The sequence below is a fragment of the Bactrocera neohumeralis genome, chromosome 2 (genome assembly GCF_024586455.1).
Source record: "Bactrocera neohumeralis isolate Rockhampton chromosome 2, APGP_CSIRO_Bneo_wtdbg2-racon-allhic-juicebox.fasta_v2, whole genome shotgun sequence".
Taxonomy (NCBI): domain Eukaryota; kingdom Metazoa; phylum Arthropoda; class Insecta; order Diptera; family Tephritidae; genus Bactrocera; species Bactrocera neohumeralis.
In genome coordinates this window covers 69722852-69743789 of record NC_065919.1, presented here as the reverse complement: position 1 = coordinate 69743789, position 20938 = coordinate 69722852, and the positions used below count along the sequence as shown (strand labels likewise).

Below are 20938 nucleotides of genomic sequence, written 5' to 3'. Positions count from 1 at the left end.
TGTGAGCGATGTGCTGAAAACTAAAAGGAAGGTTGAAATTAAAATGTGTGTGTGTGTGTGTGTGTGTGAGCTCCGCACAACACACTTATAGGCGGCGATACAAATCTAAATTACAACGAATATGAATGCGAACGCGAAAAAGCGAGCGAGTGTGTGAGCGAGCAAAGGAAATCACTTAATTTTTGACATTTTCGCAGACGCAGTGAATTTCGCCAAGCGAACGAAAAATATCAGCATATCGAAAACACCAAGAAATTTTGCAATAATAATAATAATCGTAAAATTATATTAAGGAAGTTTAATTCTAATAAGCCGAAGCAGGTTGTGTTAGTACTACGTGTGTACATACTATATATTGATACGTGTGTGTGTATGTGTATTAAGTAGCGACTCATGTGTATTTGGTGTTGTTCTTATACAAGTAATGCGATCGTCTCACTAAATGTGGTTAAAATAAGCGTGAATTAAATCGTCCGTAAAAAATTGTGCACAAAATAAGTATAACGGTAAAAAATCAATGAATTGAGTTATCTGCAGTTCGCCGTGTGCTGAGCACTCATATCTCATCTACGTGTTTTCGAACTCATATGCATGCTTCCTTCCGGGTTGTGGCACATTTATATGGCTAATATATGGTGTAAATATATATTTTCATAACTGCAGGTTTAAATATATGTTTATATGTATATGTGCACGGACAAAGTCTTGTCAAGGCATAAGCGAATTTGTACAGGTAATTACCGGTAGCGAAAGTAATAAGTAATGCGGCGACGATATTTTCGTCTTTTTAATTTCCATTAATGCGTCGACAATTTATTTTTAATAAATTTTTCTCCCTATGCGCCTAAATATATGCCTCGAACTGTCAATTTATGCTAGTGTACTATTTTGGTTGCTTTTACTATACTCCACTATAAGTTTACCACTATTGCAGGAACATTTTCTCTAACCAATGTTACAACGCCTAAAAATATGCAATGTATTTTAAGAACAAAAAACACAATCAACAAATACCTATCCTAACAATTTCACTCACTACAGATTGTCAGTAGCGTTTATTTATTTATTTTGTTTCACTGCAGCAAAAGCTTTTGGAAGCTTTTCGCTAAGCTTTCGACAAAAGGATATGTTTACAGTTTTAATGCAGTTCACTCTCTAACTGTCAGAACTGAAGTTTGACAATTGTATACGTCGTGAGACAGCCAATGACATAAGCAAAACTAAAACAATATCGAAAACTCTCGCTCACTAACAAACACACGCTCATCAGCAGCCACCGTATACGCCATTTATACTGGCAGAGGTTATTGACAGACGCACATTGTTACATAACGGCGTATATATTTATAGGTTAAAATGTGTGGGTAGTAAATGATGGTCAATTTGTTATGCATGCGACAGCAAGTAAGCAGTGAGCACTGAGAGAACCAGGACCTCAACTGGCAGGCGGTTTTTCACAAACTCGGAACGTAACTAAACACCCGGTAGGAACGATAGCGCATTGTTTAATGTGTTCTCACTCACTCTCCCTCGTGGATACTCTGAGCTGTGATAAAACGAGGGATTTGAGTATTCCAAATAGTAGATACGTTACATTTTCCTCAGATTTCTAAGATTAAGGAACTTAAATACATATGTAAGTTGGTGAATCAAATTACAATATTTATCATACAACGTAAGCTTGACGAAATGTAATGTAACGCAACCGTTAAATAAAGGCAATATAAAAAGAAAGAAAACTTAACATAGACATAACGTAGGCTAAACGTAGAAAGAGAAAACATAACTTCACGTATACGTATCGTAATGTAACGCAAAAGTAACGTAAACGTAACATAAAAAATATAACATAATGTAAGCGTGACGTAAAAAACAGAAAACATAATTTAACATAGACGTAACGTTAACGTAATATAAACGTAAGCACAAAGTTACGTAACGTAACGTAATTCAACGTTATCCATATATCAGCAATTTTTTTAGCAGACTTTTTAAGATGTTTTATAGATATGTAGGTAAATGTAAAGTAAGCTTAACGTAACATAATGTAACGCGAAAGTACGTAATATGGAAGAAAGTAACGTATAAATCACGTTGGCGTAACGTAAAAACCATAGAAAATATTAGGTAGACTCAACGTAAACGTAACGTAATGTAATGTAACGAAAATATAGTGTTACGTAACGTAAAATTAACGTAAACGTGAAACCACATAACGTAAACGTGATGCAACTTAACGTAACGTAAAGGGTATATAACGTACACCATAAAAAAAGCTTACATTTGAATATTAAATTGAAAATGTAATGGAATCGAACTTATTAAGACTTAAGAGATCTTAAATTCTTATCAAAAGAAAGCAATATGGCACATGTTTTATGACCAAGTCTAAAAGAATTGATCTTCTAAGTTTTAACCCTTGATTAAAGCTTTCGAACTCGTTCATTTACTACCGTCTATTGCGGTACAACTTTTACTTTTATTTACAATCTTGCTTCCATCCACATCCTACAGGGTCGCACTTATTGCGCCATCTTTCCAATTTTGTCTGTTTGTTCATTGCTTCAACCGATGTCCGCATTTGTCCTTAGTCCTCTACAATGCGGCTCTCTTCCTTGTGATTTCCTATTCTCGCTCACACTCTTTTTGCCGCAATTCTACTCTATCGCTCTCTCTGGCAACACACACACTGTGATTTCATTTTTGACAGCACATTGAATTTCTTGTTTTTGGCGCAGCGTGGAGAATGCAAAGGAAACAGCAGTTCAGCAGCAAAGTACAGAGTGATAAATAAATGTGTTTACAATAAAGTGCCAGTGGCAGTGTGAAGAGTAACTGTGAAAATTTTTATACATAAGCAGCTAAAAGCCGACTTCAATAAAATAAAAAAAAACAAAAAGAATTCTAATAAAATTTGCCATAATATACGTGGGCATTGCATAAAAGGTCAATAAAACGTATAAAAGTGTGTGCAGCGACAAAAGAGGCAAGAAACGTCGATATTTTGGAGTCGCTCTAGCGCTGGCAGTGGCCTGTGAAACTTATTGTCGGCGCAACCAGACGAAAAGGTAGCTAAATTTTAATGTAGTGTGTGAAATTTTTGGCAAAAGTAGCTCGAAAGTAAGCGAAACTAGTATTTTGTGCCCAAAACTATATTAGCAATAATAAGAGAAACACCAAAAAACGTAAGCGCGTTACCAAGTACATATCAGCACAACGATAAAGAAGTCTTCTACCAGACATTTTCAACTGAATTTGAAAGTAAGCAGCACTGAAAGCATATCTTAAGCAAGACGAAGCACCAATATTTAAGTAAAAAGTAGCGAAAATAGTTTTAGAAAATAATAATTTTAAATATTTTTTACAAAAATTAGAAAATTAGGCACGTTTGTATTCCCCGTTAGCCAATAAAATAGTTTGTAGCTTTCACGCGCAACGCACACACACACACACACGCATATTCAGAATCACACTCGTGTCTCCATAAACTGTGCCCCACGTTGTGACCACCGCGACACCCTCCGCCATCACGACGACGACGACGACGTCATCACAACGACAACAACAACGACTAATCACAGCAATTTGCCGCGGCGCTATTACAGTTTCCTCGAACACATTGAAGCACAATATAAAGCAGATAGCAGGCAGACACATTCGCAATTGTATCTCATAGATACCAGTGAAAACTATAAGGGAAGTGCTGCCGACGGTAAATAGGGTGTAGTCACCGCCGCCGTCGCCAAAGCCGCTGAGGCGCCAAGTGTATAGTCAGGATTGTTGGCATAAAGCATTCACGCAATCACTGCGTCTGAAGAAGCGCAAGGAAAAGCACCAAAAAAAAAAAGAAGAACAAAACCTAAACGAAAAGTGAAGAACAAATTGCTACAAAACAAAAGCACACAACAAAAGTGAGCGCGCAAAAGGGAAATAGTAAAGGAATTTCGTCATCAGCAGCGAACATTGTTCAGGCCCACACCCTTGAAACCTTTTGTCTGCCTGTCGCAAACAGCGCTCACACACACACACCTATATACACACGGCATTTGCTATTGTATGCGTGTATAGTTGTAGTTGTAGTTACATTAAGTATTAGACAAAAACAACACACTCGTGTGTATAACCTTCATCGTCAGCGCACCGGCTTATACAAAGCGGCGACCCACTAATCCACCGACCTACCATCGACTTCATCGTCATTATCCCTAAACGCCTCCACTACAACTATCTTGCGCTGCTGTCTCCGTTGTGTGCTGTGTTTTAACCTCAGCCCACGGCGGGCGGCGCATTGGCGCCTCAGCAACCTCGACCTCAGTCCAAAAAGCGCACTTGCACACCAAGTCGTGCACGTCATCGCTTCGTCCTAGTCATCGTCAGCGCCATCGCTGTAGCGCCTAGCCACATAGACGCTGGCAATCTCCGTAAGTCTAGATGTGTTGGTGTTAGCTGTTTCGGTGTGTGTTTGCCTGTATAGTTTTGCTGTTTCATGTACACTTATACATACATACATACATTTATTATATGTGTGTGATATATATTAATTTGTGTGTGTTGGCTTTTTGTGTAATTTTAAGTTGTAGGCATATGTGTGCCCACACACTATCGCACATTTGCGTGGTCGTACATGTAAACAATTGCCTCATTGTTAGGCTTGTTCAAAAGGCCACTCTAATGCCTCTTTGTCAGCGATCGACCGCCAATGGCGAAAACCGCATTTCTGCAATTGTGTTCGCACAGTGGTTACCGGCTTAGAAGCTTGCAGCTGTTAATTTTATATTAAGGAATTTTGTTTCATTCTAAATGCTCTGCATTTCAGTGAAGGAGAAAGGAGAAGAACGCAATTTCACTCTTGAAGAAAAAAGGTGTCGGAAATACTATTTCAGCAAACAAAAGATGTCATTAGTGTTATGATAATATTTCCAAAAACATGATTAGAATACTTTTGTAGAAAAAAATTTCCATACTCTGCAAATTGTTAGGGTTACAGCCAGGGAAGTACTTTCAGGTATATGCGATATGAAATCACCCGGAAGTTGAAAATCTTTATGTTAGGTTTCAGAGGGCTAAGGGAAGTATTGACCCGATTCCAGCCATTTATAGCATACAGTATTACTATTATCTTGGAAAGGATTCCCCCTAAATAGATATATATAAGTATATATCTCACATATTGACTGATATTTTTGGTTAAAAGTCATCTAATAAGCACTGTGTCCACATATTCAGTAACTAGGGGCTTGAACAGTTTGGTTTCGATTTGAGAACTTTTTAGTCATAAAGTGGCATATTTCAAAAACATTTTTCGTGCAAAGTTTTATGATGATATTTTAGTTGATTCTTGATTTGTATTCTGGAAAGTGAAAGTTTCAAACGGAATTTAAGATTTGTATTATATAGAAAGTAGGTGTGGTTTCTAATTTAATTTAGTGCTTAGTTTAGTTAGTTTATACGTTTTCGGTCATGTGCGTTTAGTGTACCGCACTTTTTGCCAAGGAACGCGCTTATTAAGTTTCATCAAGATATCTTAATTTTTACACAAAACAGTCCGACAGTCACTAAGGTGTAATACACTTATGCCAACGAATTTTCCAGTCCCCGAAACACTTTTCATGGCCTTTAGCTCCTTCAGCGAGTTTTGATTTATCTCTTCAATCATCTGAAAACGGGTTTCATTCCGACGACTGCTGACTTGTTTGCATGCCAAACTCATAAGCACATCTCTCATCGCCTTAGAATGCTTTCCAAGAAGGTAGGATCGGAATTCGCAAGATCAAGTATGTCCAAAGATACCTGTTTACGGGTCTCTTTTTGAAAAAAATTCAGCTTTATCGGGACTGGTCGAGCAAGAACGCGTTCCATACCACATCCTCCACGTTTTTAATATTTTCATCAGTCGAAGGTCGTGCAGAACGAGGCATGTTTTCAACAATCTCTCCACCGTCTTTGGAAGATTTGTACCACTCATAGGCTCGTGTTTTTGATAAAACTGAATCACCGGAAGACATTTCTAGCATTCACAATGATTTCTCGCACGAAGTTTGGTTAAAAATACGAAAATTGAGACCTACCAAATTTGGGAATAGCTTGACAAATTAAAAATTTTACCACACATGTACTTAATCCTGGTCGGAAGTGAGATACTGATTATATCGACCCTCCAACTGTTTGGTCCCATTGTTGTGGTACTATTCGGCCTATGTTTAAAAACAGGTCTTCGTTTCGATGATCACTTCTTCATTCGACGTATATTTCTTCCCAGCGAGCATTCTTTTGCGACCTGTGAACAGAAAATAATCGCTGGAGGTTAGACCTAGAGAATACGCTGGATGTGGAAGTGAGTGTGAGTGTGAGTTGAAACCCAATTCATGAACTTTTGCCATTGTTTTCATTGACTTGTGACACTGTGCATTGTCTTGGTGAAATCGTAGCTTCTTTTTCTTTAAATGTGATCATTTTTCGACCATTTCATTCTTCGAATGGTCCAATAAGGCTATGTAATAGTTAATATTGATGATCCCTCTTTTATCAAGGTAGTCAATGAAAATTATTCCATGCTCATCCCAAAATACAGACGCCATAACCGAACTAGCCGACTATTTTTTTCCTCGTCTTAGAGTGGGTTTTACAGCATCTTTTGGGCGTTTACCATCTTCGGTGACCATTTCACCACGTTTAAACTTGGCATACCAATCCTTGATGGTTGATTATTTTGGAGTATTATCCCAGCGTCGGAGACTTTTCATTTGACGTTTTAAATCAAGCTAGATATAAGTGAAATTACTGGAAAATTGTATTCCTGTTATAACCTGATATTATTACCCGAGATTATTTTCTTAAAATATGTGACAGCACTTCAATTTGTAGAATATTTTTTGTTGCAAAACCGGTGGGTTTAGTTCGAAATGTGTTTTTGCCACACTAAACATGAGAAACATTTCTGTAGAAACTATTATTTTTTAAATAAAATTAGTGTTTGTATATGGGATAGCACATTGTACTAGAATAAAACATAAATTAAAAGAAATAATAGAAATTTCTCAGGCCTCCTAAGACATACCCTTCTTTAAGATCATAAAAATATAAAGGGAATAATTTTATATTTGTTAAATTTTCTTTAAAAAATAAAAATTTTTGTATGGACCAAATTTCAAAAATTTACTTATAAATTACAGCAAGTAGCCCCACTGTGCGCGCACACTTGCGTTTATACATTAAACTACTCATACCCATTAACCAACGCTGCGAGTCACTGTGGCGCCAGCAAAAACCACCAGCACCACTGTTTGATGACTACATCCGACCGCTTTATTCAGCTTTTGGCGTTTTCAGTCGATTTTTGTCGCTCGAAATCACAATGCCAATGCAGAGCTCATACTTTGCACACACGGCATATTCCAATAAGCGCATTGTTCTGCCCACCCCCGCGCTCGCGTGTAGGCTCTTTATTATTATTTTTCAATGATTTTCGTAAACATCGATAAACTTTGTTTACATTTACCTCACAGCCTCCGCAAATATTAATCCCGTAAAAATTTGCGTAACAAATTTCGCACAATCGCATACGAGTACAGTCGCCCACCAGCCTGAGCCGCGTTTCCTTCCTGTTACCCGCTCCGCTGCATTGATTTTGGCGTTGAAAGTATTTGGCGAATCACATGTTTACTTTGTTGCTGGCTTATTTGCTTGTCTGGCTTGCACAGATTTGATTACTTAAGTTACTCTTTGTGCTTTGCCTTATCCTGCCGTATTTTGCTTTGCTTCGCAACTCAATTGTGTGCGCGTTGTTTCTTCTTCGCTGCTTCCGTTCAGTTATGTCAGTGATTTCTTCTTAAGTCACTCTATTTTCCTCCTCGTGCTGCTAAAACTCTTTTCGGTGCTGCGCTTCTTCTCTATGGGTCTGCAAGAGTCTATTTGTGGAGTGCGCTAGCGTGTGTGTGAAGCATTCTTTTCTAAACTTTTCGGTATGCTAATTTTTCCGGTCTTCAGCTTTGGCTTTTGTGCTGCGTCACTTTTTGAAAATCTCGTTTCCTTTCTTCCGTACTTTTCTTGCTTGCGATCTGCCACTCGCCATTTTGCCTGGGGTCTGCTTTCTTTGTTTGCATTGTTGTCATCGTTTTTATCGCTTAATTTGATTAAAATCATTTTGCCCGAAATTCATTGTAAAAATTCAGCCATTTCACAAATGACTTCGCAACAAATCAAAATTCAGCGAATTCGTAAGAAATTATGTTACAAAAGAATTTTCATTCGGCAAGTGACAAAAGCATTCGTTTTGGGGCACATTTAAGTAATTAGTTACCAATTTGTATTTATTTGGCATTAAAGTTATGAAAAATGTTTTCCGAATCAAGGAGCTCCCACCAAGGTTTGGATTTAATTTAGCTAAGTTGCCTTTATCATAAATTGAAAAGATAAAAGGCAATATTTACTTTTGATCTTGAATTTATTTTTGGCGTATTATACGGAAGTCTTAAAAAATAATTATTTTGTATAACATATATTATTTGGGAATACCAAGAAATTATTATTTAAGATAATTCGTTTATTACAAGTTTATTTTTTCTGCTACTTACTGTATATGAGCGACAAATCTGAAGATCTACTGACTCAAAACAGTGCTGAGTTGGGGAGTATGAGTCTCATTATTCCATGAGAAATATTATCCAACAATTCCATTGAGATATCCTACGCTCTGACCGGTGTATTCTGTATTAGATTATCCGAATTTCGCAATTCAATATATTGACGAAATAATGGCAGGGGAAGACCTGAACCTATTTGTTGTAAAATCTCATTATCTGACCTGAACCTTTTTGTTGTTAAATCTCATTATACTTTAATCAACAGATTCCATAAAATTTACTAGGTCAACAGAAATGGATTAATTCAATATAGTGAGCGGGCCTTTGAGGAACGCATGGATCGAGTTCCTATGCTTATCACAATATTTTATGCAATTTTATTAAAAAATGCAGCACCAGCAATGCAAAATATAATATTATTATATAAGACAGAAATGTCAGTGGAATGTCGCCTAAATCTATTTCCGAACGAAAACCTGCTTTGAAGTGTTCTTTTCGGCTTCGGCTCACCTTTGCCATGATATTCGGTCGATTAATCGTCATTTCTGGGTCGTATGCATTTATCCAAGGCTCATAGCCAGTAACAACACGTTTCATGGCATTTTGGTGGTTGGAAAGCATTCTTTCACAGACGTTAGCTCGACGCTCTCTATCGAAAAAAATGATATTTTAGAACCAATCGTTCTTTCATTTTTCTTGGGAGCAAATGGTTTTCAAAATGATCCTTCCAATATTCTAACGATGTCAATATGATTTCTGACTGTTAATCGTCGATTCTCAAGCACCAATTCCTTTATTGACGTGTTGATCAACAGTTGTAGTTAATGGCCGTTTTCGACGTGGTTCGTCGTCAATACGTTCTCGACCGTCTTCGAATAATTTGTACCAATTAAAAACTTCTGAACGTTCCGGCACCAGAAATTTGAATTCGCACTCAAAATTAATGTAACTTCTTTGTTGAATGCATTTTTTGTACTTCAAAAAGACAAGCGTATAATAAACACTAATTTTGATATGATATGATATTTAGAACAGATGTCAATGACAGTCAGACCAACTTAGAAAATGATATTTCGACGAATGGGTTTTCGTCCGAAATTAAAATTATAAAGTCTTACTATTTTTTGATCACAATAGTATAGCTTTCATAAAAACTGAACCATCAGAATCAAGTGCTTCTGCGGAAAACTTTTTTATTTGAAGAGATATATTCCAGAATATTCATTTAGCTGTCATACCAATTGAGGTTTTATTGTATCTTTTAAATGCCTGCACTTGTGGTGAGGTTCATTTCCATGACTTCATGATGCGATAAGAATAGAAAAAGTTGGCGGGTTCAAAAATATTATAGAATTTTATTTAGGTGGTATTTAGGTGAACAAAATATGAATATCTTGAATAAATAATTATTACAACATACATACTTAGTGAAACAGTAAGATAATTTTTTATCTTAAAAAGTTTATGATATTGAATTCAATCCAAGATAATATAAAATCCTTTTGACGGTATTTACCCTAAATTGCTTAGAGTTAGTAAACGAATGCCCCTAGAGAGGTTTCCTTTCCTTAGAGCTGCTTATATGCGTTACATAGAACATAAGAAGTCGATGTTTCCGGCATATACACGCGGCATACGTTACCGGTACTGAGTAGTTTATAGTTGCTATGTATATTCTCACAAGGGAAATTGAGCTTTGTGTCCAAGAATTTACATACTAGAAAAGGTTCAAAAATTTTCCATCACGTACAGTTAGTTTTATTTTAGGAAATTGTTGTGGATTGGTTTCTACGCCCCTTGACTAAAACACAAAACCTTAGGTGTTAGATGATTTTAGCTATCATTTTCGGGTTTGGCGACCCAAAATTAACAACAAACAGCATTACTACACCACATTTACAAAATGAAAGTAAACGAGTGTATTTTCCGAAGGGTTATGCTAGTTACGTATATTGAGATCTTTTCGAAAACATAATGTAACCTCAAATGTTTTTAAGTGTAGCTCTTAAAGATGAGGCCACTGACTCCGAATTTATGTAGTACATTTTAATAATTTCGACTCGTGCTGGATCGTATATCTTTTTACGTTGAAATGGCAAACTTTACTGAAGAGAAATATGGCGTCGTTTGCTGTCCCTATCGCTCTACTTTTGTAGTGCCCCATTGAAAAATCCCATATATTATATATAATATCTTTAAATAAGGCTAGTCAGATGCAGAACGGCATAGAAATCTATAAGAGAGAAAGTCAATGCTTTTAATAGATATGCCAATTACTGTTACAATATATGTAAGCTAATAAACAGAAAATATGTACATATATAGATTTATATATTCAGTAGGTATATTTACCCAAAAAATCATATTGACTGCCAACTACACTGTTGTACATTAAGAATATGCGCCCGAAATGGTACTTACAGCGAAATATACAGATTTGCGGCCTTTTTTGGTTTTTCTGATTTTCCTTTATTTATTTATTTGGCATAAACATGGTAAGGCAAGCTCGAGATGTCAGCGACACGTGATGTCCATTTAGGGTAAGCTCATCAATTAATGAAACATCTGTAGTGAACAATAAAAACGGAACAACAAATAGTGAAGGGATGATGTAAGAAAACTGATGAGAAAATAATGGAGCTGGCAAAACGGCTCAAGGCGTCAGTGACTTAAACGAACGTGTCGGCCTAAATTGGACGGCGTAAAAAAGTGGAGAAAAAAGTAAAGGAAAATAGTGCATTATTTAATCATGTGAAGGAGCGTTATTTAACTGTGTTTATATAAACGGGTGTTTATAGTGTTATCACAGAGCAATGAAAAAGATAGTGGAGGGGAATAAAAGCTGAATATACATAGTTTACAGAGCTCGGCAAGAAAATTCGAGTTTGTTCTAAACAAATTAATATTTATAGAACGATATTTTGTTCCAAATTTTGGCGGAATTCGATATTATGATTCCCAAAAACTTAAATATTTGTCTGTGATTTTCCCAGAATAGTTGAAGCAATTTGTAGCTACATAGTATAAGGCAGTGTTTGTGAGAAAATTGATTGCTTTTACTCAAAATTTCGCGATGTACTTATAACATACTTCTTCAAAGTCACTTATGCATAAAATCATTACATTCACGCATACACACACACACCTAAATATGACTGTATGCACTTTACTATGCATTGTGTAATCACCAGCGTCAAGCCACCACGGCGTATAAGTTACTTAACTGCTGTTCTGCAGCATACTGTGCACACACTCAACTACGCTTTCACATTTACACACACACACAGTCACACACATCGTGCTGTGAATGCAGATAGCACTTGGCGTAAATTGAAAGCTTTTCTGCGCGACTAACGGCAAAAATAACGTTAAATTCTTTACAGAATTTCACCAGTCAGCCACCAGCGCCTACTCTACACGGTTGCTTATATGCCATATGTTCGGCACACTAACACACATATATGTATATGCTGACATAGAACGTGTCCTTCAAAGTAAATGCGGGCATTCAGCCTGCCAGAGATGATACAAATGTTGGCACATTACAATTCGCTACTTAAGTACATAAATCAATAAAAAATACTTATAAACACATACTGGAATATATGCAAAGTCTGTAACGGGTTGCTTAGTTGATGTTAGACATGCGTTTAATTTCAATTTGGTGGAAGCAAATATTTATGTATTTTATGACTAAGGCGGAAGACATATTTTTTGTTTTTTGTAATTTCAAATTTATACAAAAATTAGTTGTTTAAACAATATTTAGGAGACATCGCAATCATTTTAAGAATTGTAATAAAACACAGATTGATAGAGCCTCAAAATTAGAACTTACCAATGAAGTGCCCTGGTTTCGTTACAAAACTGAGGAAACTCATATGAAAAGAACTAATATCTTTGAATATAGGACCATGCCCAATTAGGCGCATTACCTGATAGTAAGTTGAAAATTTAGGTAAAGTAGGTATAGTAGTACCCGTTCATTCGATATCAATATTTTGAAAGCAAACTGTTTCTATGTCTCTTTCTATAAATAATTTTCGAAATTTCAGGAAATGTAAAGTTCATGTAATCGTTCGTAAAAAAGCTTTTGAGAGCATTTGAAGCTTTACAAGTGAATTTGTAAAATTTTACTGATTTTGAGTTCCTGGAAACCTTAGGATATACTCTATTTGTCAGCTTTCATATGCATATTTGCTTAATGAGTTTCATATGTGAACTTTCTAAGTTCTGGATATTTTTCCAATTTTGACTTATGGAAACCTTAAAAAATATTCTTGTCTTCAAGGGTCATCTCTTATGAGTTTTAAAAAATGAGCTTTCGTAGTTTTTTTTAATAATTTTTAAATGAAAGCAATGCATATTTGTGTAATAAGTTTTTTAAGTGGGCTTCTGGAGCTTTTTCAAAGAAAGCTCTTAATATTTCTCTGATTTGGATTCAAGTAAATCTTAAGATATTATTTTCTTCATTTTTAATAAATAATAAATTCTTTCATGTGACCTCAATGAATATTTATTTATTTTAAAAGTTTTATTAAAAAGCTTTTTAAGCTTGGTATGTAAGCATTCATGAATTCAGCTGATGGAAAGCTTTAGATGCATCATGTCTTTCAATTAGGAGATTTTATGAGCTTTTATGAATGAACTTTTGCAGCTTTAAGCTTTTTCTTAAGTGAAAGCAATGCATATTTATTTTATTACTGCAAAATTAATGATAATTATTTGCTTATATATTTTTGGTGTGGACTGAAATTTAAAAAAACTCGCCCTTATTTCATAGCCCAAAAATTAGGACTACTCGTGGTTGAGCCTAAAAATTTCTGTAAATTAGTAGTCATGACGTCTTATTGAAAAAGTTAAAATACAGCTGACCATAGATCCTTGATTTCAATACTTAAAATCACTTACAATTCGGAAGGGGAGTTCTGTACCGTCACTCGCTTTCTTTACAACTGTTCATATCCGACAGTTATATATATATTTCAAATATATGAAAAATCCACACATTTTACATACATTAAATATATGTATACATATTTCTATATCTCTTCCTACAAGCCTTACAGACATTTATGCAACAAAATCTTTTAGATACTGTCTATCAATTTTCCGTCGCATTGCGAACCCTTCATATATACTGGTCGCACATTTGCCAACTCTTGCTCGAATTTTTCATTTTTGTGGCATTTAATGAAACCGAAACGGAAATTTCAATTTTGTGAACATTTGTGCAAATCAGCTGACAATTTGTAATAACCAGCAATGAATTTTCCCACTCTTCACCCACACACACACACTTGCTACAATTGTCAACACAAAGATGTATGACAGAGTAAATGAGTTTGGCAATTTAGGCAAACCGAAGCGCACTGAAGGTCATATATGGACACGTACTTGTATGTGTGTAAGTTGCAAGCATTGTGAGTAACAAAAAGCTGGTGATGAACCTGAAACGCATAGTAGGGTATCAGGGCCATGTTATTAATGCAATCTCCCACAGCTAAGGGCAGCACTACACTGGTTCGAGTATTGTTAATTGAGTTTCCATAAATTTTGTGGAAAACCAAAATTCTTTCATGCATGAGGACGGGTCCCCTTATCTTAGTTTTTCATGCAGACACATAGCTACCCTGTAAGAAAAAAATGGCTAAGTATGTTGATGTCATCTCTTTACAAATTCGTAACTTTGCCTTAATAGCTTGAAGCCGATCAATTGCTATTACGTTTCTCTACAGGGTCACAAACAGCACCCTATATATGCACACTACCTTAGTCGTACACAGAGATTTGCTTCAATCATCTCCGCTGACACTTGCAGTTGTTGTTTGCTCTTTTTGCATTGTTTTTCGTTTTATTCCTCAGTGTTGGCTTTTTGCGCTCGCCTGCCAAGTTTCCTCTGCCTTTGACGTCCAATTCAACTCTTTAACGGAAATTAGGCAATTAGTGTTGCCATCATCAGCACTTTGCTGTGCTTGTGGTCCACTCTTGTGCTCTTTTATATTCGCTTGAAATGGCATTTTTCCATTTTGAGCTTCAACAAAGCTTCGGTAACATGTGAATACCCTGCTAGATTTTTTTTGTGACGCTTTTCCAAAATGTCATTAAGGCGAGTACTTACACAATAACACAGACTTGTTTGTCAGTTTTCGTAAGAACCTTCGCTTAGTCAACCTTTTGCCTCGCATTCTGCAAGCACTCGTGCAGAAACTACCCTTCTCAGTTGTCGGATCTCTGACAAGAGCTTTGTTGAGTGCAGATCGATAGGACACTTCTGATTTGTGCTATTTGCATGAGTGAGATTTTAAAATAGCCTTGACAGGCTCATTATCATTTGCACGTGTCTCTTCGAACCCTTGTTTTGTAAGATGTCAATTAATAACAACAACGATTCTTTTCAATGGCTGCTGCAATTCTAAGTCGTAACATATGATGCTCTTTAAAAATATTGGAAAAAAATTTGCGCTAGTGTTGAACATATATGTATATAAATATTATATAGTGATTATGAAACTGTATCCAAGCAGTTAAAAAAATATGACCTATTGTAGCTGTTTTGCATCTCGGTTGCATAAGTTCTCTTTATTCTTCTAAGGTCAATCATTTGTTTATATGATTCTTTGATATATTATATTTCCTTCTATATGTAAGCTTTGCGTTTTAGAAGAATTGTGAGCTTTTATGAATTTTCGTAAATGAGCTTTTTGACTTTCGAACTTTTTGTAAGTGAAAGCTCTCGAAATTTGTTCGACTTTGAGAACGGAAAAACTGCTTTCTTTAATTCGGGTTTGTAGGAGATTTTGTAATTGTAACTCCTAACAAGTGAAAATATTGAATGCATATTTCTGTGATTTTCACCAGAAGAAGTATACATGTAATTTATATCCTTGAAGAGCTTTCACGAGCTTTCACAATTAGACTTTTGAATATTTGTAATTTTCTAAATGGAAAGTTATGTGGCTTGGACTACTGACAACTTTAAATTATGTTATTAAACAAGAAGCTTTTATGTGCTTTCCCAAATTTACATTTGGTACTTTTTTGTTTTTCCTAATTTAAAGCAATGGATACTTTTATGGTTTGAACCAGTGAAAACTTAAGGGTAAATTACTTACTTCTAAGGAGAGCTTTTAAAACTTTCAGAAATGAATGTTTGAATACTAGTAATTTTTCCTCAGTGGAAGAACAGGATATTAATATGATTTGGACTTGAGGCAACTTTAAACTATTAATTAAATAGTGAGCTTTTAAGAGCTTAAGAACTCTATGGCAAGTTTCGTAATTGAAGGAAATGGATACTAATATGACTTTCACCACTGTGGAAACTAAAAATGACTTACTTTTTCAATGGTAAGCTTTTAAGAGCTTTCAGAAATGAACTCTTTATTATACGTAAATTTTTTTGAAAGAAGGAAAATAATATTATTATGGTTTTTACCCCGGTGGAAGCTTAAAACTGAATTAGCTACTTCAATATTCAATTCAAATGAACTTGAAATAATTTTTTTAAGGGAAAGCAATTGTTATTCATATGACTAAATCACTGAAAACTGTGAGGTGCAGATTATCTTCAATGCGGAGCTTTGATGAGCTTTCATACATAAATGAGCTCTTGGACCTGTAGGGTATTTTAATTTAATTCTTAATAACACTATGATTTAAGCCACTGTAAAGTATATGATTAATTTTTTTTTTCAATCGGGAGCTTTTATGAGCTTTAATAATGAACGTTAAATATTTGAGACTTCTTCAAGAGAAAACAATGAACAATTGTTTGATTTTCACCACCAAAAATTTTAAGATAAATGATTTCCTACAATAATGAGCTTTTATAATCTATGCTGGAGCGCGTTTGTAGCTTTGAAACATTTGAGACTGGGATGTCTTTGACATCTGGATTCTTTAAGATACATTTAAGTAATTTTTTGTGTTTTTTTTTACCTTTCCATTATTTCGTATTTCTTTCAATTATTTACGATTACCCCTTTTTGCGTAATTCTATTTGCACTTTCATGATTTGTTTACCTTGATTGTCACTGTTTACTTATATTTTCCTGTTTTGACCTTTCGTGGCATTGATTACCTCGGAAGTAACCTCTGAGTTCATGCCCGCATACCCGCACACACGCGGGTAGCTTTGCATACGCTTATTGGCATCGCGCCAAGTCCCTTCAGAATTGAGAATATTTGGCTTACTGCCAAATTTATCACGTACGCACGCACAGTTGCGTAAACAAAGTTGGAAAAAATTCAAAAAAAAAAGTCCAAAAGTACAAGTGCAAATATAGATTGCGTGCCTATTCTCAATGGAACGTCACGGATACGCAGGTATGAGCATACAAATCCAAAACTTGCTATGCAGAGGCATTGATATGCAACGCCTTTGATGGCGGAGCACACTGGAGCAATCAGAAATTTTGTGAACTTTACAGTTTTTCGTTTGCGCGGCGCTTATTGACTTTCGATGCATATGCGCCGATGATTGCTGTTGCAGATGGAAGTTACCTCAGTTGCGAGTGGCACAAAAAAGTGCATCAATCACTAAACGGAAAAAAATTAAAAAATCAAAAACAAAGTAATAATTCAGTTACGAGGCATTTTCTTTAGTATAATTGTAAAATTTAATACCAGCCACTCTTGTTTGGTGTGTGTGTGTTGGTAAATGTGGAGCAAACCGCTTACATAAGTGCACTCTCAAATAAAATGTGTAACAACAACATCACAAGCTTGAAACTACCCTAGTAAAATGTGCCAACACAGACTTAACCAAATAAGCAAACAATAACATATTCCATTGTAATCAAAAATGGCAAAAAAGACGCAAAAAAAGATAGAAACAAATTACAATAACAAATCGATACTGTGTGCCACATAAAATAAGTGTAGCAGCATGCCACATTCACCACATTCCACCACACAACGCCATACATGCACTGATTGTTGTTGCCGCATGCTCTCATTCTCTTTGCGCATGCGCTTGCTTGAACGCCTAAAAGTATGCAATTGAATTGTAGCACTGACTGCATGCGAAGCCTGATAAGCACACGCTGATAAGAGGTTGTCTTTATGCGCTTATACATGTGTATGTGTCTGTGTCCATTTGGCATAAATTTGAATGCATAAAGTTTCAAGAGTTGCCAAGTAAGTGCGCTTTCCATTTTCAAGTGGGTGTCAGTGGCAGAATAATGAAGAAAGTTTGTTGTGGTCGAAAGCATATTTTGTTTGAAAATTACAATTTAATGTCAAAATCTGAAAATTATTATTTGTTTTTTTGGTTTTTTCTAAGAATGATCAGAAAGTTTTATTTTATAAAAAAATTTAATGTATATCTTGTACGGCGAAATTTATTTAAAAATTGTTAAAATGTTTTTGACAATTGGACCTAATATTTAGAGACATGATAAGTACATGTAGATTTTTTAAAGTTTCTAAATTACAATAAATAAAAATATATACGTTTCTAAATATTATTTTCCTCGAAAAATAGGCATATAGTAGACAAATAAGGTAGTAAGACATGAGCTTAAAGTTGTACTTAGAAATATTTTACTCAGTTTACAGCAGTTACTGACCGAAGAAAATCTACTATTTTTGGATTGCATTTAATTCACTCGATTCGAAGCTTCATCATTCAAACAAGCGATTTTTGATTTAAGTTGGCTTTTGAAAAGATTTGAGCTCACAAGCGTTCTACTCGTCTTTATGCCCTCAATTCTTCTACCGAAAATACCAAATCAATTACCAAAAAAAGAACTTAAATCCCATAGAAGCACGTTTGCTTTCTTTTTGATTGGTATAACTTTGTTGTATCTTATATAGATCATTCTTGAAAATATAGATAGGTTCTGTAGCCGAATGGCAGAACATGAAAGAGCGAACTGATGAAGTTCTTTAAGCTTTTCGCGCTAAAAACTTTGTTATATATTTCGAAATTTTAATTCTTACTGAATTAATTGTCATTAAGACTAGATTTGGAATATACTAAAAATGAACAGAAGTAATTTAATACGTGTGTTCAAGACAAATAACACTACTTCGGAATATTAAAAGAATACGAATAATATTCATCTTATTTGACCAAATTTAAAATAATAAATTTTTATGCTTCTTTCCGGGTTTTCAGTTTATCAATATGCTCCTAAATGTAGACAACAATTTAAAATCGTTATCTCAGCAATATTCACAAAACGGGGGATCACATTTAAACTATATATACGGTCCTTTGAGACCGTTAGCTTATCAAAAAATTTATCTGAAATAATTATAATCCGAAATTTTAAAGTCAGTTCTTTTCGAGATAGATAGATAGATATTTTTTTTATTTAAACCATCCTAAAACTTTCTGGAAAACCGGAAAAATAGTGTGTTTAGAAATTTTAATAATTTGTTACATTTAAGTCAGTTCCGCATTTCTCAAACTTTTCTAACAAATGTTAATAAAAATAATATATGAATTCATAATACTAATGCCTACCACTAGCCGGAATATTGAATATTAAAAAAAGTTAAAATATTTGAGACAAATACTACAGAGTGAAATAAACTTACGCTCAACTGACACGATTTCGTTGAGTTGAGCAGCGAAATGAACTTTTCCCCTTCGCGAAGCGTTGAGTGGAATGTGAGTAAAATAGTTGAGCCAAGTCCAGTTTCGAGCGCAAACGTGAGCTATACCACCCACATGCTTCTTCACCTTTTTGATAACACAAACCTTGATGATGAGCAACAAAAGCAGAGCAGACAGTAGCTGAAGCGTTTTCATCAAATACAATAACCTAGCGGCACAACAAGCTTGCTTACTCACTCTCACTTACAACGCGGCTGGCTGCGTGAAATGAGAGTGCACACACAAAGAATAGCACTGAGAGCAACAGAGCGCCAATACAAGGCTGCTCAAACGGAGGACTTTTGTTTTTATTTTAAATACCTTTTTGCTCCACATTTCGTCATGTGCTTCGGCATTTTCGAGCGAATTGTTGTTGTTTACTTTTCGAAAGCGTTCGCTGTATCGGCATGCGAGTTTGTAGGCGCACGAACGTCGAGTGGTGGAATGAATGCACGTGCGAGCGAAGCGCACAATCGTGCCGTGCTCAGGCGGACGGTGACGCCGACGCTTGACAGCCGAAAAGTGTGCTTCGAGCTGAAAATGTTTTTTTTTTCTTGATGAAAATGTATTTCAATATTTTGTCTTTGCAATCGTCGTTGCTGCTTGGCATACGAACATGTTATGAAACGATTGCTGTCGACACGAAAGCGCGCTATTGAATGGCGAGCGAGCGCTTGTCTGTGTTAGCATTTGACGACGCATCTTCGATAATGTTCGCTGCTAACGACAGTGGTGTAGGGAACAACGACAGTAAGGGCTTGTGCAGATGTGTGCGTTGTTATTGCCAGCATCGTACTTATAGTCGCTGGCGTCCCAATAGGTACCAGCAGACTTCGCTGCCGCGTGAACGGCCGCTTATCGGCTACAGCGAAACAGGCGAACACACGACCGAAAGGCCAGCCATACTCGTACATGTGTTTGCACGGCGGTGCGCCTTACAGTTTTGGGAGCACTACAGTTAGGCGGCAGTAGAAGAGTGCGCACGAAGCAGAGAAGCAGCGCCACATAGCCTCAGAAGCACAGTGTTAGACAGACAGAAAAGTGTATCGCACGGCGCACAGCGCACAGCATAAACTCGTATCGAATCCAATCGTCTCTGAACGCCAGCAACGAGCTCCTGCTAGCAGGCCAATAAAACACAAACTAATTGAAAGCGTGTGAAGTAATCGCAAATTGAATTTTTAAAATAGTAAAAAAAGAACAATCAGGCTTACTGGCGAAACTGATTAGTATATAAAATAAGTAAAAAAAAAAAAATCCGAAAAAAACTGTTTGGTGTTTAAGAAGCGGCACGAAGCAGGATAGCTGTAAAACGCATCTAAAGTCGTCTTGTTTTCTATGCAATTGACATGGTGATTTGGTCCTGCTGCCTATAGCGGTAAAGAGTTTGCAAAGCCGAAAACAGTGAAGCCTTTAAGGCAGCTCAAGCAAAATTTTTTTTCTTTCGGTTGGTGCATATGCTACGTGAGGTGAAGTAAGCCACACAAGCCGGAGGACAACACGCAGTGAAAAAAATTTACGGTTTTTTCCGTTTGTTTTCTTCCATCTTTCCGGTTAGTCACTTGTCATGGTTGCCAAATATTTTTTTGTGTATTTCTTCTATGTATATTTTTAGTAATTTATATAATTGCTGACAGAATTATTGTGTGTGTGCAAGTAATTTTTATTAATAGTTATGAATTAGCAACGCAACTAAAAGTATCCTTCAAAATGTATTTTTTATTTTCTTAAAGGAAGATCTTTTGCCTAC

At 35.8% G+C, this 20938-nt stretch overlaps 1 protein-coding gene and 1 long non-coding RNA gene across 10 annotated transcripts in view; one reads left to right on the top strand and one right to left on the bottom strand.

The window, feature by feature from the left end:
• Positions 1 to 212: 212 nt before the first annotated feature.
• The window catches only part of LOC126766257 (complexin), a 364713-nt gene continuing 343987 nt past the window's right edge, over positions 213 to 20938 (top strand). For 3 of the 9 annotated variants that reach the window (XM_050484136.1, XM_050484131.1, XM_050484135.1), the window contains exon 1: positions 20150 to 20741. The gene's annotated coding sequence lies outside the window, so the exon portion shown is untranslated. Of the gene's footprint in view, positions 734 to 2761; positions 3069 to 3119; positions 3262 to 20064; positions 20742 to 20938 lie in introns of those variants that run through there. The other 6 variants (XM_050484133.1, XM_050484132.1, XM_050484134.1 and 3 more) reach the window with 6 other exon arrangements.
• LOC126766373 (uncharacterized) lies at positions 9965 to 11895 on the bottom strand. Its single transcript, XR_007668860.1, has 3 exons — positions 11728 to 11895; positions 11004 to 11269; positions 9965 to 10815 (listed from the first exon to the last, which is right to left on the bottom strand). It is a non-coding gene; the product is annotated as an uncharacterized LOC126766373 (long non-coding RNA).